This window comes from Heteronotia binoei, chromosome 12, assembly GCF_032191835.1.
Source record: "Heteronotia binoei isolate CCM8104 ecotype False Entrance Well chromosome 12, APGP_CSIRO_Hbin_v1, whole genome shotgun sequence".
In the NCBI taxonomy this organism is placed as follows: Eukaryota; Metazoa; Chordata; class Lepidosauria; order Squamata; family Gekkonidae; genus Heteronotia; species Heteronotia binoei.
In genome coordinates, this window is record NC_083234.1 from 27,921,962 (window position 1) to 27,939,688 (window position 17,727).

General features: G+C 45.9%; 1 protein-coding gene and 1 non-coding gene across 2 annotated transcripts in view; both read left to right on the forward strand.

Moving 5' to 3' along the window:
- Positions 1–17,635, forward strand: part of NRGN (neurogranin) — a 58,995-nt gene extending 41,360 nt beyond the window's left edge. Inside the window, exon 3 of the mRNA XM_060251455.1 lies at positions 14,925–17,635. The gene's annotated coding sequence lies outside the window, so the exon portion shown is untranslated. The remainder of the gene's footprint in view (positions 1–14,924) is intronic.
- Positions 1,372–1,441, forward strand: TRNAE-CUC (transfer RNA glutamic acid (anticodon CUC)). Its single transcript has one exon. It is a non-coding gene; the product is annotated as a tRNA-Glu (tRNA).
- Positions 17,636–17,727: the final 92 nt, after the last annotated feature.

The window sequence follows — 17,727 nt, forward strand, 5'->3', positions numbered from 1 at the left end:
AAAAAGCTCTCCAGAGCTTCTAAGGACTCTTCCCACATACAAATTGCAGCCCTGTGAGAAGTATGGTGGTGTTGTTGCAAACAACTTTGCACAGACCCATGCATACACACACATTACCAACAATCACAGCTTGCAATGCCAGTGTCATTGGGTTCTACCATGCATTCTGTACACTCAACGTGTTCCCCCATATTATGTGATCATGTTGGCAGTATGGAAAAGAGGGTTTCACAGTTGCTTGTCCCTTTTTAAAAAAGTCTGGTCAGTTTCAACATCATTCCCCTCCCCTCTTTGCATGTGTTCCTTTCTGTTCCCTTTCATTCAACAATTAGCGCTAAAATGTATGTGCAAAACCTGAACCATGAGGATTTAAATGGAAGGCACTTTCTGGATGCTACTGTGCAGCTGTGATAGGGCAATTCTATATAAAAAAAGAAAACACCTTAAATTAAAAAAATTGTAGTTGCGGAATAAATACACCAGAGGAAAAAGAATGGCCTGTAAGGTGGGAACAGAAGTCAAAATTACAGGCTTATTGCTCTGAAAATCTGCAGTAAGAAGTGTGTGTGTGTAATGGGCCTCTGTAGGGCAGAAAAGCAGGATATAAATAGTGAAATAAAAACATTCCTTCATTGTAGAGTGAACTATGTATATGCTATTGTTTTTCAGCCACAAAGAAATAAGACACAGGAAGAGAAGTATTTCCATTGATGATGAATTTGGTTTGTTTTTCCGGAGTCAAACTGGGTTTTGCAAGCTCCCCCAATGTCAAACCGATGGAGTCACAGCTGTATGCCCTAGTTTTATGTGGCAAGCAAGCCCTACACACTGGTAGTTAACATGGAAACCAATAGTCTCTCCCCAAAGAAGGCGAAGGACCTGGATTTGAATTTAATTTCTTCCTTAGCAACACCTCACTGAATGCTTCTCTCCTCAGCATGGGCTATTTTTAAACCCATTGCCTGGCAGTAAAAAAGGTACATATAATGGTGTAAATCAAAGCCGGATGCCATGCACGAAGCCTTGTGCTCTCGTGCGCACCGATGCATCGTGTCAACGGCTGACATGCAGGAGCCTCGTACTAAGGAGTCTAAACACAATCATCTACTGCAAGCAGAAGCTGATTTCACATGCCCCAGTGGAATCCGAATTCAGGAAGCTTTGGGGCAGTGCAAAAACGACCCATGCGCCATAAATAAAGAGCATCTTGGTCTGAGGAAGAACAGGAAAAGCAGGCCAGCTACATGCATATAGAGTTACCAGCAGGAATTACGGCTGATCACCACACTATGCAGATCAGCTCCCCTGGAGGAGATGACAGCTTTTGAGGCTGGACTCTATGGTACTGCATCCCTGCAGAGCTAGAAGAGAGGCCATGGCTCAGTGGTAGAGAATCTGCTTCTCATGCAGATGGTCCCAGGTTCAATTCCTGGCATCTCCAGTTAAAAGGAACAGGCAGATTGTGATGTGAGAGACCTCTCTGCCCGAGACCCTCGATAGTTGCTGCCAGTCTGAGTAGACAATACTGACCTGAGGGTCTGATTCAGAATGACAGCTTCATGAGTATCCTGCCCTTCTGCAAACCCCACCTTCCCTAGGCTCCACCCTCAAATCTCCAGGAATTTCCCAAGCTGGAGTGGGCAACCCATTGGCAACATTATGACTTCCACAATGTACAAATTGGGCGGTGGGGGGGGAGTTATTTTGCCTTTCTGCTGATCCAGGCCCCCTAATTCCCTGCAATATAGGTGGGTGGAGGGTGAGTGGGTTTTTGTATATTCTTTTATGTGCCAAGGAACGGATGCCCGCCCAGAGACCTTTCCTATTCAGCAGACAAAATTCTCATGCAAAACAGATTCCCTTTTAAAATTTCATGCAAAGCACCCTTCTGCTACAAAAACAGACTCTTCGGAGACATAAACAAACAAGATGGAAACACTGCAAGAATCCAATAAGATTAAACAAGCGAGGTTTTTTGTTAAAAAGCAAACACCAGTTTAATGTTTACCTTTCAAATATTAGCCCAATTACATGATGCCATTGGGGGCGGAACAGCAGTCATCCCATAGATATGGCTTCCCAGGAAGCATTTGGAAGCAATCCAGCTGGCTGTTATGGGACTAAAGTGATAAGACAACAAGGCAAATACCGGCTGATCAAACAGAGACAGTGACTGTTATGGACCTCAATACACTGCCTGATTTGTCTAGTGGAAACAGAGAATATCCCCGAACAACTCTAAGCCATGCTTCTAGCTGGGGAGGAACAGAGACAACTGGGCCCAGGCCTTGAATTCAGCAGGAGCTCACAGGAGCACAGCTCCTGAACCTTTCTAAGGCTCCTCCTCCTCCCCACCTACCTACCTTGTCCACTGAATAATAGGTGCAGCTGCATAACAACCCCTGGATTAGGAGAGTGGGCAGCCAGCCAGCCACCAGGAGCTTTGCCACACACCCCAGCAGCCCTCATTAATCTCTGGAGAAGCTTGCGCCACCCTTTCTCCACTTCTTATGTGATTTTAGGTGGTGGGTGGTTTGCTGGCCTTTTGACTATGGGGGGGTGGGCGGCCAAGGAGAGCCCCAGGTGAATGAGGCCTGCTTGGGCTGGCTGGATCTCTAGCCAGACCAAACAGGCCTCACTCGCCCGGGACTCTCCTTTCTTGCGTCAGGTTGCTTTTGGCTGGTGGGGGTGGCATATGCTAATGAGTTATGCTAATGAGCTCCACCGCCTATTTTTCTACAGAACGACCTCTGACTGGGCCATTTTACGAAGTTGTGAGAATGGCCTCAGAGTTGTCAAAGACTTATTCTGTAAGAGCCCTATGCTTGTGGAACAGCCTTCTGGAGGGAGCAAATCTGTCCCTTGTCAGAAGTTTGGAGGCGATGTAACGTGTGTGTGCATGTGTGTGTGTGTTTGTGTGTTGCCGTCAAGTCACATCTGACTTGTGGCAACCTCTGATGGGGTCTTCAAGGCAAGAGACATTCAGAGGTGGCTTGCCATTGTCTGCTTCCATTTCTATGGATCAGAGGAAGTGTGCCTGCACACAAAATATCACTCCTCGAATAAAGTTTTGTTGGTCTTAAAGGTGTCACTGGACTCAAAATTGTCTGCCTCCTTGTCACAAGCCTGGTATTTCTTGGTGATCTCCCATCCAAATACCAGCCAAGGTCAACCCTGCTTCGCTTGCAAGCAGGACTGGCTCTAGACCTGGGGAGGGGCTGGTGATTTGGCTGGTGTACCGTCCGCCTAACGCACCAGCCAGCGCCTTACCATCCCTGATCGAGGCCGTAACAGGCTAGGCATTGGAGTACCCAAGGCTTGTGATCCTGGGTGACTTCAATGTCCATGCTGATGACGCAGCCTCTAGTCAGGCGATGGACCTAGTGTCATCCATGGCGACACTGGGACTCTCCCAATTTATTACATCGCCCACTCACCAGGCAGGGTACATGTTAGACTTGATCTTTGCACCCGGGGTTATGGTGGACGATATAACTGCGGAGAAGGTGCCATGGTCAGACCACTTTACCCTTAAGGCTCGTGTGGATGCTCCACTCCAAACCAATTTGGGCGGCGAGCTTATTTTAGCTCGCCCGCGGAGTCTGATGAACCCTGAGTGGTTCCAAATGGCTCTACAGAATCCCTGGCCCCCTGGCGATTCTCTCAGTGATCTGGTTGATTCTTGGCATGGCCGGCTTTCCAGAGTCATTGAAGAGATCGCACCTCGACGCCCTCTATGCCCCCATGTTAAGCTGGCTCTGTGGTATACCCTGGAGCTGTGACAGCTGAAATGAGGACTCAGACGGTTAGAGAGGCAATGGCGGCGTACTCGGGACGAAGTTTATGAGGTCCTATGAGACGGCAGTCAAAGCCACAAAGAAGACTTACTTTGCGGCTAAGATTGTGTCTGCAAATTCACGTCCGGCACAATTGTTTAGGACAATTTGGAATCTCACAACACTGCTGCAAGGCAAGCCAAATGCTAAGGAATTAGAGATAGGCTGTGAGGCTTTTGCGAAATTTTTTGCAGACAAGGTCAAGCCGCTCTGCCACGACCTCCCAGCCACATCGGATACAATATGTGAACTCGAGGCCCCGTGCCTGTCTTCTGGTTCAATCCTGGATCGCTTTGACACACTCAGCTTGGAGGAAGTTGACAGAATTCTCTCTACTGTACGCCCAACAACTTGTGATCTGGACCCGTGCCCCTCCTGGCTAATTAAAGCTTGCCAGAGGGAGCTTAGGTTCCTATATGAGACATCGTAAATAGATCTCTCTCGGAGGGTCTTTTTCCAATGTCTCTTAAAGAGGCTGTGGTTCGCCCCCTCCTGAAAAAGGTTACATCAGATCCGACCGAATTGGCACATTACCGGCCGGTCTCAAACTTGCCATTTTTGGGCAAACTTATTGAGAGGGCAGTGGCGTTACAATTGCAGAGTTTTCTGGATGACGCTTCAGTCCTAGATCCTCACCAGTCCGGTTTCCGCCCGGGACATGGGACGGAGACAGTTCTGGTTGCCTTGATGGATGATCTCCAACAGCATCTGGATCGAGGTGGTTCGGCGGTGCTGTTGCTGTTAGACCTATCGGCTGCGTTCGATACGGTCGACCACCAGCTACTGACCCGCTGCCTCGCTGACGCAGGGATTCAGGTGCTGGCCTTGCAATGGCTTTCCTCTTTCCTTGAGGATCGGGGACAAAGGGTGACGATTGGGGGAGAACTGTCCCAGAGACACCCACTTAATTGTGGGGTGTCTCAAGGGGTGCTTCTCTCCCCTATGTTGTTTAACATTTACATGCGCCCCCTTGCCCTGATTGCCTGGAGGTATGGGCTAGGTTGCCACCAGTATGCTGATGACACCCAGCTCTATCTATTGATGGATGGCCGGCCTGACAATGTCCCAGAAAATCTAGACCTGGCGTTACAAGCCATGGCAGGTTGGCTCAGGCTGAGTAGGCTGAAGTTGAATCCAGCGAAGACAGAGGTCCTTTGCCCGAGCTGTGGCAGCCTAGGAAGGGAAATCCCCCTACCGGTTTTTGATGGTGCGCCACTGGAAACAGCGCGCAGGGTCAAGAGCCTAGGGGTAATACTGGCACCTTCTTTATCAATGGAGGCCCAGATAGCAGCCACTGCTAAATCCGCCTTTTTTCATCTTAGGTGGGTGAGGCAGTTGGCTCCCTTCCTGGAGCGTGATGACCTGGCAACAGTGATCCATGCAACGGTCACCTTGAGGTTAGACTACTGTAATGCCCTCTACATGGGGCTGCCCCTGTGCCGAACCCGGAAACTGCAACTAGTGCAGAACGCGGCAGACAGATTGTTGTTGGTACTCCCTAAGAGGAAGCATATACAGCCTAGGCTACGGGAACTGCACTGGCTGCCAATTGTGTACCAGATTCGTTACAAGGTGCTGGTTATTACCTTTAAAGCCCTATATGGCCGAGGACCTGCCTACCTTAGGGACCGTCTTTCCCCATACGTTCCCCAGAGAGTACTGAGATCTAGCTTGCAAAATCTGCCAACAATCCCTGGGCTGAAGGAGGCCAAGTTGAAAGTTACGAGGGAGAGGGCCTTCTCGATTACAGCACCCCACTGGTGGAATCTGTTACCAGAAGAGGTACGGGCCTTGCGGAGCCTTAACCAGTTCTGCTGGGCCTGCAAAACCACCCTCTTCCAGCTGGCGTTTTAATGTGGAATGTTACCGTCGTCATATAAAAACTGTGTCATATCAAGATCGTAGCACCAAATTAATCTGTGGTTTAAATTGTTAGTTTTAACGGTTGGCTTTAAATGTAACAGTATATTTAATTAAGAAATATAATTATAATGTAATTGGGGTATTTTATTATTATATCATTGTAATATTTATATTTTATGCTATGTAAGCCGCCCTGAGCCTGCTTCAGTGGGGAGGGCGGGATATAAATTAAAATTATTATTATTATTAGACTGTCTGGCACCCTAGGCAAGGCTAATTTCTGGTGCCCCCCTGCACTGATAACATCACCGAGTCACACCGAGGGTGGTGGTGCCCAATTTGGTGCCCCCAGAAGGCCAGCACCCTAGGCAATCACCTAGTTTGCCTAGTGGCAGGGCTGGCCCTGCTTGTGAGGTCTGATGAGATCCAGCTAGCCTAGGCTATGCGGGGTAGGTGGGTGTTGTATCGCACCCTCCCTCTCTCCTGACAAGCACCTTGTGAGGCAGGTGGGGCTGAGAGAGTTCAGAGAGAACTGTGACTGGTCCAAGGTCACCCAGCAGGCTTCATGTGAAGGGGGAGCGGGGACTCAAACCTGGTTCTCCAGATCAGAGTCCACCATTCTTAAGCACAACATCACACTGTAGAGTATAATGCCATGCGGAAACCTCCAAAGGAAGTTTAGAATACTAGTAGTGGGCCAAAAGTTTAAAACACCAATAGTTATAGACAAAAGTACAAAATATATAAAAACCTTGTAGGGGCCCAAATGAAGCTTCATAAAATCATCAAAGTGACAAATGGACACGAAAGAACCATATATGACCTGATGTGTTTCGGCCTGCAGAGGGCTTCTTCAGAGGTCAAATAGTACAAATTACAATATACAACAAAGTCCCTGTTACACTTGCAAATCAATAAACAATCAATATAGGACCCAAAATGGAATGCTGTATGGATGTGTGTGTGTTCATGTGTGTGTGTGTGTATTTAAGCAACAAACAGCAGCAGGGAAGAAGGTAAAGGTGACCAAAACCAAACCGTGAACAAATCACTAAACAGTATAAATGACAGCTATGTTAGTGTAACAGATTCACAGGAAATCAATAAAGTATATTTTCTGTTTTCAAAACAATGCTGAGAGTGAATTTTTTCATGCAAATTGGTTCACTACAACAAGGTGCTTGTACAAAGAAATCTATATATCAATATATATCAAAGTCCATAAATTTCCAAAGTGCAATGAAGAATCAATAGAGGACATTATCAGGAACCACACCAATGGATCTTGCCAGCTTTAAAGTCCGTTTCAAGACCTTCTTCATGGAGGGCTGAATGTCATCCCAATATCTTATTGTTCTGAAGCACAAAAAAACAGTCCACAGGCATCACAAGCATAAGGTTCTTTGCCCTCTATTGATTCCTCATTGCACTTTGGAAATTCATGGACTTTATTGATATAACTGACTCCTTTGCACAAGAATTTTATTGTCGTGAACCAATTTGTATGAAAAAATCTCTCAGCATTGTTTCAAAAATGTGCCTCATTGATTTCCTATGAATTTGTTAGACTAATTTTGCTGTCATTAACAGAGTTTCGTTTTCAGTCATTTTTCCCCGCCTGGAAGTTACTCACACTTTGCTTGGGGTCGTCTTTCCCCACCTGGGGGAGAGGGCAGCGCTGCATTAGGAACCTTGCAAAGGTTCCTAATACCTTAATAACGCAAGTAATCCCATAGCAGAGAGAACAACTTGTACTTAAGTTAAAACCTGACTTGTTCCCTGGTTTTTTCGATGGCCTAACTTGCAGGTAGCATCAACCAGCGTAACACCATCAGGCATCCATGGGGGGATGATTCACACTACCTTGAGGACAACGAGGAGCCTCCCCCTGCCAGGCTGCGCAGGGCTTTACGTGGTAGGAGCAATGTGAAAAACAAGACACCCCCCACCCCATGCCACAAAAATACAAGAGAGGAGAGTAGTTATCAGCAGCCATCTGGCAGAAAATAGCAGGAGCCAGAGTCCCTCGACGCCCACACACCCTCTGCAATCTCTGTTTTCGAGTCAGAATTGAAAGCCGTTCTCTCCTACATTTTCTCCTCCAGACAGAGACGGCGAGTTCTGCCTGCCTGCGCCCTGCTTCCTGCCTGTCCCACCTCTTCCCTGTTGCTCTCCTAACCCCACCGTTCCTTCCAAACAACAGACAGAACACCGGCTTCCTTTCCCCCAGCGGCTCAGCACAGCCAGTCCGGCCTGGCAAGGGAATGGAGCCTGCCCGTGATTCAGAGCCTCCTAGACTGTTTTGCATGAGACAGACGTTAGGGTTGTAAGATTGGCAGCTCACCACCCTCTGGGGAGCCAAATCCAGCTGAAATGCTGCCAGATCCTGAGCAAGTTTACTCAGAAGTAAGTCCAACTGAATTCAACAGAATTCCCTGCCAAATACAGCTCCCTCAAATCTGTTCGGTGGGGATTAAAAGACAGGGTGATGTAGCCGTTCGAGTGAGAGAGAGAGAAAGAGAGAGAGAATCTAGGATCTGGGAGACCCAGGTTCGAATCACCACTCTGTCACAGAATGAAAGCTTGCCAGGGAACCAGTCACACTCTCCCTGCCTAGCCTATCTTGCAGGGCTGTTGTTATGAGAATAAAATGCAGGAAGGATGACGTTGTAAACTGTTTTGGGGCCCTGCTGAGGAGAAAAGTGGGGTATAAATATGTGTGTGGCCTCCTCAAGGCAACCCCTGCCCTGTCACTATTATGTGTAAACAGACAGCTTATAGCATGTGCTGCAAAACAGAAAGTAGATCTGAGAGGCTTAGATGATCTACCTGACAGCTGGTGGCTGGCTGCCAGAAGGATTGCATCAGCCAAGCAGAGTCAGCATGACACAGCAAGTTGCTGATTGGCTGTCCCATGTATAAATGTACAGAGCAACAGTGGTGATTGTGGGTTTAAGGAGTTGGAGTGCAGCGGAGCATATTGTCAGTCAGGAGAGTGAGTTGGTGTAAATAAATGTATATAGTGGTTTTACAGCTACTGTGTACAGCCTTCATTCTTGTGTCGCTAAGCATCACCCTCTGGGTCTCTCTACGCACATCGACATGCCCAACCTAAATCCAGGCTCTTCCAGATCCTAGTCTGACACTCTAGCCATAAGACCACACTGACTGTCCTCTTTCTCCACTGCCCCCAGACACTCTTTCCATTGGGAAATGGAAGGCTGACCCAGGGAGCTCAGTACTTGGCTATAGGCTTCAGCAGGGACCCAGCCACAGTTACTTCTAGTCCTGGGACAGTCCCCCAAAGGCTAAACAGTAGGAGTGAATTGCTCTGAAATGGCCTGATGGGTAAGACATCAAGACTTGATTCTAAGTTTCCTTACTATGGAAAAGGGGAGGGAAACTGTGGTCTTCTGGGAAAGAGGTGGCTCAAGCTGCAGGGAAAATTTTCCTCCATATTATATCTGGTAATTTTTACCCCTGCATTAAATTGGGAGATAGACTTCACTAAAGTGTGCAAGAGGATGGATTACTCATCCTCTGTGCTTCGAGGTGAGCCTTTGAAGTGGAGGGAGATGGCCTCAGAGTACAGACTCACACAGAGATGCAACAGGCAGCCTCCTGAGAAGGATTGTGTTGAGCATCATTGCATCAGAAATGATGAGTTTGTTGCCCTTCGGTGTTATGCCCTTCGGAGATAGCAGAAGCATGACTGCTGAGTGGTACGAAACATTGTGTTAAACCATTTATAGCTTCAGCAGGCAACTTTCTCTGCATTTATTTATTTACTTCATTTGCACCCTGCTGGACTCCCCAGTGAGAACCCAAAGCAGCTCACATCATTCTACTCTCCCACATTTTGCCCTCACAACAACCCTGTGAGGTAAGCGAGGTTGAGAGTTTGTGACTTGCCTGAGGTCACCCAGCAAGCTTCCATGGGAGAGCGGGGATTTGAACCTTGGTCTCAAAGACTAACCCTCTCGCCACCACACTGGCTTAGTGCATTCTCAGGGTTCACAATGGCCTTTAGTTCATTTATCATTTGTTCATGCACTGGCAGCCCTCTCACAGCCCCAGTGCACAATGCCGAAATTGTTATTCTCTGAGAGATGGAAGGAACTTCTCAGGACAAGATCTGAAGGCCAGCTGTGGGCAGGAGTAGCCTGTTCTTATAGCCAGGCTTTAAACTTTGAGGGCGTTAAACCAGGCCTGAGAAGGCAGATCAGTGGAAAGAGTCAGCAGCAGAAAGTAGGGATGGGCATGGAACCCAAAAATGGTGGTTCATTTTGTTTCACGGTTTGTTGGGTTGCCTGATTCAGTGGTTCATTTTGTTTCATGTTTTTCAGTTTTCTGAATGATTTGTGGTTTGTTGGTTCATTCAGTTTGGGGATCGGGGAGCTGCTGCTTCTAGTCAGTTTCACTGCAAATTATTAGGAAGGAAACTGAAAACAAATCAGCCAGTATCATAATGCCCCTGTATAAATCGATGGTGCGATCTCATGTGGAATACTGTGTACAATTCTGGTCACCACACCTCAAAAAGGATATTATAGCATTGGAAAAAGTCCAGAAAAGGGCAACTAGAATGATTAAAGGTTTGGAACACTTTCCCTATGAAGAAAGGTTAAAACGCTTGGGGCTCTTTAGCTTGGAGAAAGGTCGACTGAGGGGTGACATGATAAGAGGTTTACAAGATTATGCATGGGATGGAGAAAGTAGAGAAAGAAGTACTTTTCTCCCTTTCTCACAATAAAAGAACTCGTGGGCATTCAATGAAATTGCTGAGCAGTCAGGTTAGAATGGATAAAAGGAAGTACTTCACCCAAAGGGTGATTAACATGTGAAATTCACTGCCACAGGAGGTGGCGGCGGCTACAAGCATAGCTAGCTTCAAGAGCGGATTGGATAAAAATATGGAGCAGAGGTCTATCAGTGGCTGTTAGCCACAGCATATTGTTGGAACTTTCTGGGGCAATGATGCTCTGTATTTTTGGTGCTGGGCGGGGGGGGGGGGGTGCAAAGTGGAAGGGCTTCTAGCCCCACTTGTGAACCTCCTGATGGCACTTGGGGGTTTTTTTTGGCCACTGTGTGACACAGAGTGTTGGACTGGATGGGCCATTGGTCTGATCCAACATGGCTTCTCTTATGTTCTTATATTATGTATGAAACTGCTCAGAAACGCAGGTGGGGTCTGGGGAATCATGCTAGGGCGCTATCTGGAAAAACAAGCCAGATGTGAACCAAACAACATGCCAAGAAAAAAAGCTGGTTCATGTTTGGGTGTGGTGGGATCAAACGAACCAGTTCAGAACGAACTACAAATTGGCCATTTTTAGCATGAATTATGATTCGTGGTTTGGGCCATGCTTATCCCTAGCAGCAAGCACCTGGTTCACTAACAGACAGGTCTGTACAGGACCTGGGACAGCTCCAAGTATCAACACCCTGAGAAGGAGGAAGGGGCTTCAGCAAGACTCTAAATTAATGGTTTTTAACCTTTAATCCCCTACAACTTCCTGCATTGTCTGGAAATATTACTCTTTTCATATTACCCTCTGCTCATGACCTGAGTTCGATCTCAGTGTAAGTTGGGTTCAGGTAGCCGTCTCAAGGTTGATTCAGCCTTCCATCCTTCTGAGGTTGGTTAAATGAGTACCCAGTTTGCTGGGGTGGGGGGTGGGCGGGATGTAGATGACTGGAGAAGGCAATGGCAAACCACCCCATTGAAAATTCTGCCATCATGTTGCAACGTCACCCCAGAGTCGGAAATGACTGGTGCTTGCACAGGGGGCCACCTTTACTATATATATATGAAACAGCTGGTGACTTGAAGAATGCATTTAAAGTTCAAGTTGCTTTCTTTCTACCTCTCCCTCCCACCTCCCTTGCCTGACTGCTTTCCTTCCTGTCTTCCGGCTCTCAAACATCTGATGTTCATGTCTTCCGGCTCTCAAACACCTGACATTTATTTTACATGACTCTTATGTTAAACAAGTTTGGCCACTCCTGAGCTAGAATGTGAGTCCATCTGCCTTCTATATTGGAAAACTGGAGTGATTTAAGATGCTGAATGACATTAGCAGGTGAATGATAATAGCAGGCATGATTGGATTAAGTGTGATGTGCAGAGGGGTAGTAAGCTTGGATAAATCAGCATTTGTACTGAGACAGGAAACCAAGGTCTCTAAGTCCAGGTAGATGCATTGTCTTGAGCTTTATTATCAGTTGCAATTCAACAGTCTCAAGAAGTACTCCAAAAAGCAATGGCCTTGCTACCTGGATAAGACAGGATTTTCTCACACCAGAATAGAAATAGATTGCAGGGAACATGGAATCCCACCCCCCCAAGATGGCATTCCTTGAAAGAAGTTTAAGTGTAAGTTTATTTCAATTTATATCCCGCCCTTCCCACCGAAGTGGCTCAGGGCGGCTCACAACATATAAAATCTAACATAGAATATTAAATTTAAAATACATCAATTACAACAGTTAAAACAGTAAAATAATAAAATATTTAAACAGCAATCTATCAAAATACTACACTGAACCTTCTATAGAATTTCTAATGCCAGTTAATTATAGGCCAGCCGGAAGAGGGCTGTCTTACAGGCCCTGCGGAACTGGCCAAGGTCCCTTAGAAGAACCTTAGATCTTGTGGAACAGTTGTGCATTTCTTGGGTTACACTAAAGTAGAGTTAACATATTCTGAAAAGCAAAAGAAGAGGACGTACTTCCTGAATGAATACTTCAAACTAGTGATCACTATGACAAATTTCATTTTAAGTCTCCCTGTTATTTAAGCTGTGATAATTGCTACTAGCTAGAAATGTTCCAAACCATCCAACCCCAAAAGAGGACATTTTCATCATTTTTTAAAAAATAGCCCAAAGGAGGACAGACACACACAAAAATAAATTAAAAAATAGGAAATCTCCTTTAAAAGAGGACATCTGGTAAATCTAACTGAACTAGTGGCTTGCGGGGGTTGGGGGGCAGACCTTGCAGATTTTATGGAGTGGACCCCAGCCTTCCACATGCACCTGCTGCTGTGGCCTTGAGTCAGTCACAAGTGCTCTCAGATCTGTTCCTCTCCATATAAGTTTCTGTCAGAGCTCTCTCAGCTCCACCTACCTCACAGGGTGTCTGTTGTGGGGAGGGAAAGGGAAGGAGATTATAAGACGTTCTGAGACTCCTTCAGGTAATGAAGGATGGGGTATAAATCCAATCTCTTCCTCCTTCTCTTCTTCCCCACTTAAATGGCTTTCAACAGGCAAGCTCCTTAAAGTTGGATGAAGGCTTCACCTTTGATTGGGGGTGTGGTAGCAGGGAGTTAGAATTTGGTTTTATAGGTAACCATCATCATCATCATCTGTAGATTCGGGTGGACAGCCATGTTGGTCTAAAGCAGCAGAGCAAAATTTGAGTTGAGTGGCACCTTGAAGACCAGCAATGTTTAATTCTGGGTATAAGCTTTAGTGTGCATGCACACTTCTTCAAATACATTTTGTGCATGCACACAAAAGCTTATACCCAGAATTAAACTTTGTTGGTCTTCAAGGACTCAAACTTTGTTCTATAATCTGTAGATATTCAAAGAGTCAATTTCTATAATCCTTTCTTCACTTGGATTAGGAAAGATTCTCTCCAGCTGTGGTCTTCGATTTAGAAACAAACTACTGGGTCGTTAATATTTCAAGGATTCTGCTGCTTTCCCTATAAAATGCAGATCTGCAGCCAGAAGGGGGAAAAGATTATGCCAAAGATTGCAGGCTTTCTCATACCTATGTGAGTTTTGCAGTGCCTGCTTGGAAGGCATTTTAGACAAGGGGGGGGACTGTGCTTGCTGCCTGCTAGTGAAGCTCTTGGGGAGATTGGACTGAACCATGAGGGGGTGTTGGCTATTAAATGATGCAGTCAAATATAGAAGGCATTGCATTTCCTGAATGTAGACATATCGTTATCCACCGTTAAGGGACAAGTGGGCGATATCCGCACAGAGCGTACATAATTTCATCCAGGGAGAGGTGTGGATCCCTGCATCTGCTGTTGAGGCCGTGGATGAAAATAGATCTGGCAGGTTTCAAGGGCTAGCTAGGCAAGACAGGTGGACTTATGAAACTGCTTCATGCCCAGACTGACCCTTGGTCCATCTTGCTCAGTATTATCCAGGGGTGGGATTCTAGCAGGAGCTCCTTTGCATATGAGGCCACACTCCCTGATGTAGCCAATCCTTCAAGAGCTTACAAGGCTCTTTTTTGTAAGCTCTTGGAGGATTGGCTACATCAGGGGTGTGTGGCCTAATATGCAAAGCAGCTCCTGCTAGAATCCCACCCCTGGTATTATCTATTCAGACCCACAGCAGCTCTCTAGTCATGGATGATAAAGGTCTTTTCCAGTACCTGCTGCCTCCTTTAACCATAGATGCTGGGGATTAAATTGGGGACCATCTCCTTGCAGGTGAGCCCAATCTCAAATCAGTTTTCAGAAGCTATGTAGGTTCAGTGCTATAGTTAGTACTTGGATGGGAGACCACCGAGGAAGTCCAGGGTTCCTATTCAGAGGCAGGCAATGGTAAACCACCTCTGAACATCTCTTGCCTTGAAAAAAAAAGGTAAAGGTAAAGGTGCAAGCACCAAGTTGTTACTGACCCATGGGGTGATGTTACATCACAATATTTTCTTGGCAGACATTTTACAGGGTGGTTTGCCATTGTCTTCTCCAGTAATTTACAATTTCCGCCCCCCAGCTAGCTGAGTGCTCATTTTACTAACCTCGGAAGCATAGAAGGCTGAGTCAACCTTGAGCCAGCTTCCTGAGCCCAGGTTCCACCAGGATCAAACTCAGGTCGTGAACAGAGCTTGGACTGCAGTACTGCAGCTTACCACTCTGCACCATGGGGCTCCTTTTGCCTTGAAAAACCTACCATAAATCAGCTGCAACTTGATGCCACTTCCCACCACTGTGTGCAAAGCACCATCTGCAGTGAAGTTATGACCCCCTCTAGTACTCAGGCCCTGATGCCAACAGGGACCTGCTGAGAAGTTCCAAAATCTCAACTGGATATTCTATCAGGAAATCAGTGAGCGTCTCCTTTCAGTTAGGAACCAGAAGTTCAAGGCTGCATGTTGTTCTGCTCTGTGGGGTTTTCTTTTGTTTCTAGGGTGGACAGCATACTGTATATAGTCAGTGCAGTGCACGTTTCAGCAGTCTCTCTTCTTCCTGCAGTGTCTATGAAGAAGTGGATGAAACAGCAGCATCCAGCCAGGTTCCTGATTGGTCCTCTGAACAGCACCTTCCAGCTTCCAGAAGAGCAATCACCAGCCTAGCCAGTCTGACCACAGAAGAGACACAGCGCTCTGCAGCTTTCTCCCCGGACTGCCTTTGATTCCAGAACCATCATTACCATCCCTTCTGTTTGAAACATGATGCTGATGCTCCCTCCTTTCCCCTTATCACACAGACCATGAAGTTCTCCTTTGCACTTGGTCTCTGTCCTTATTCTGCACACACCAGTTCCTCAGCTCCTAGATCATATATTGTATTGCATACACCATTGCACAAATATATAATGCACATGCATTTATTTGCAGAACTGATAGTCCATCCTGTGTTTCTTGACCTTTTGTGCTCTCTTTGATCTAACTTCTTTGATTCCCCCTTGCCAGCCCTGTAGAGTTTTTGGGCATTTCCTGCAGAGCCCCAATTTCTTAAGTGAAATAGACATTGGGGAGAGAGGTTACCTTTTCTATGGCTTATTCTTTGTGACCTTTTTGACAACTGGCCAGCAGAAACTGGAGACAGATAATAGAACTGGGAATAGTAAGAACGCTGTACCAGCACATGTAGCTTTCACTCACTGTAACCTCTGCAAAGACAGACATGATATAGGTTCTGCATCTGGGGTATAAACCCAGCTCCATAACTTACATACACACACGTGTGTTTGTGAGTAGTTAAAATTGAATGATGGATCCCTTCTCACTCTTGTCTCTCCTCATATGCTTCAAGCAGGCTATGTATTTTAAAGGTGTATCTATACGCATGTACATTTATCCTGTACATTACCAAAATCTTTTAAAACAGTGTTCTAGGGTTTTTCAGGGAAGGGATGGTGCTGATGACACAGGCACGAACCAATAGGTATCCAGCACAGCTTCCTTGTACCTGATGCATTGTGAACTTGCAAAAACATATTTCCAGAGCTTGTTCAAAGACAAATACTAGAATTTTCAGTGCAGTGCAGATATTATCCAAACTATCTCTACCACACTTAACACAATCTGTCTTGACTCCAGTTTTGGGAACACTGCCTTGAAAACTTTCTAATTAATTTTAACCACTGCTGCCTATAACCGGATGTAACGTTGTAATTGTGATAGAGATTTGATTTCACTGTTCTGAAAAGTCAGACATTTTTTCTGTCCTGGAGCAAACTCTGGGGGAAAACAAAAATGATTTTGCACCTTTCCAGTGTGCCAGAAACAAAGCAGATGAGATGGGTACCTATTGATTAGCACCCATGATCACCGACTTAACTGCCCTGTTCATCCCTAGAATAGTTATGCAACTATTTTTCTAAACCTTCTTCAATTTTATTTTGATAAGGTGAAGGATAAATACACTCACATGTGTATTTGGCCTGTTGAAATATATATGGCGGACAGCTCTCCTGAAGTGTGCAGATTGGGAAGGAGCAAGAGTGATTGCTGATCCTGTACTATTTGATTGTCAGAGGAAGAAGTAGGAAGAAGATAGAATAGGCACCACTCCCATACCACCTTCAACTCTCTTTTTAAAAACTCCCTCTATTGTCTCTTTCCAATCTGGACAGAAATACACTAACCTTTCCTTCATTGCAACTTGGGGTTCCATAGAGTCCTTTCTTGCATGATGCATGCTTGTTTATTCTGTTGCATTCCATGGCTTCAGAAAATCCCTTTCCAGATGTCATGGCAGCCAACCTCCTTTTCTTAACCCAGCCTCCTCCATGAACATTTCCCATTCATTAGTAAGTTCAAGACTGAGATATTAATTCTATTGATGTCCTCAGTTGTTTTCATGGCATAGTGAAAACTTTTGCAATGAAATTAATATTTGCTGTAGACTGGGGTCCTTGATTCCCCAGTTCTTTGGGCTGGTGGGCCCATGGGAAGCTCTAAGTTTCTAAGATTTCATTATCAGCATTCAAAGCCTTCATGGACATGCGATCCAATCCAGTTCCAAATCTATAGTGTACAAATTGTTCACTGTGGTTATCCCACAGCCCTCAGTTGTGGAAGCAACAATGCAGAGTCCTGGTTTCATTTTCCCCCATTACCCTTCCCTCTCCAAATCTTGCATTCTTCATTATAGCTGAAATGTTGATTGTATGCTCTTTGTAGATGGCCATCCTGAAAGAAGTCTGTACTCCCAGACACACCCGCCACTGAAAAAGAAGCACCATGCAGCCAGGGTTTTGCTTTCCTGTCTGTTCCCTTGTTCAACCACCCTGCTCTTACCTCTCACTTGCTGAGGGTAAGATTCCAATATTGCCCCAGAGCAGAAAGGAGAACAGAGTAGGTAATGGAGCTGTTGGACAAGCAGAAGAGAAAAACAAAAAACAGTGGCTGCATTTTCTTTTGTAGCTGTTAGAGACAGGACAGCAACTGAACAGGAGAGACAAATGCCAAGAAACCAGGGAGCTCTGATGAAGATTTCTAAAGAAAACAGTATGCGGGAGCTTTCTTTGCCCATTCAGCCACCTCCCAATCATGCCCCATTCCTTCCTCTGGCTTGCAAACACCCCAAGCTCTTTCCCCTGTCCTTGTGTGCACCTCTCTCTGCATCTTTAACAGTCGGCAGGAGTTAGTGCAATTGTCTTTCGCAATATCCTTTCAGTTTTGCATGTGATTTCTTCTACCAAGATGGAATGTTAATAAAGGAATGTTGATATGAAACCTCAGAGCAGCCTCGATCTTTCTGCACCTTGCAGGGATTCTTATCACAGGAAAATTGAGATAGGAGCTCTGTGGATTCAACAGTTTTGCAA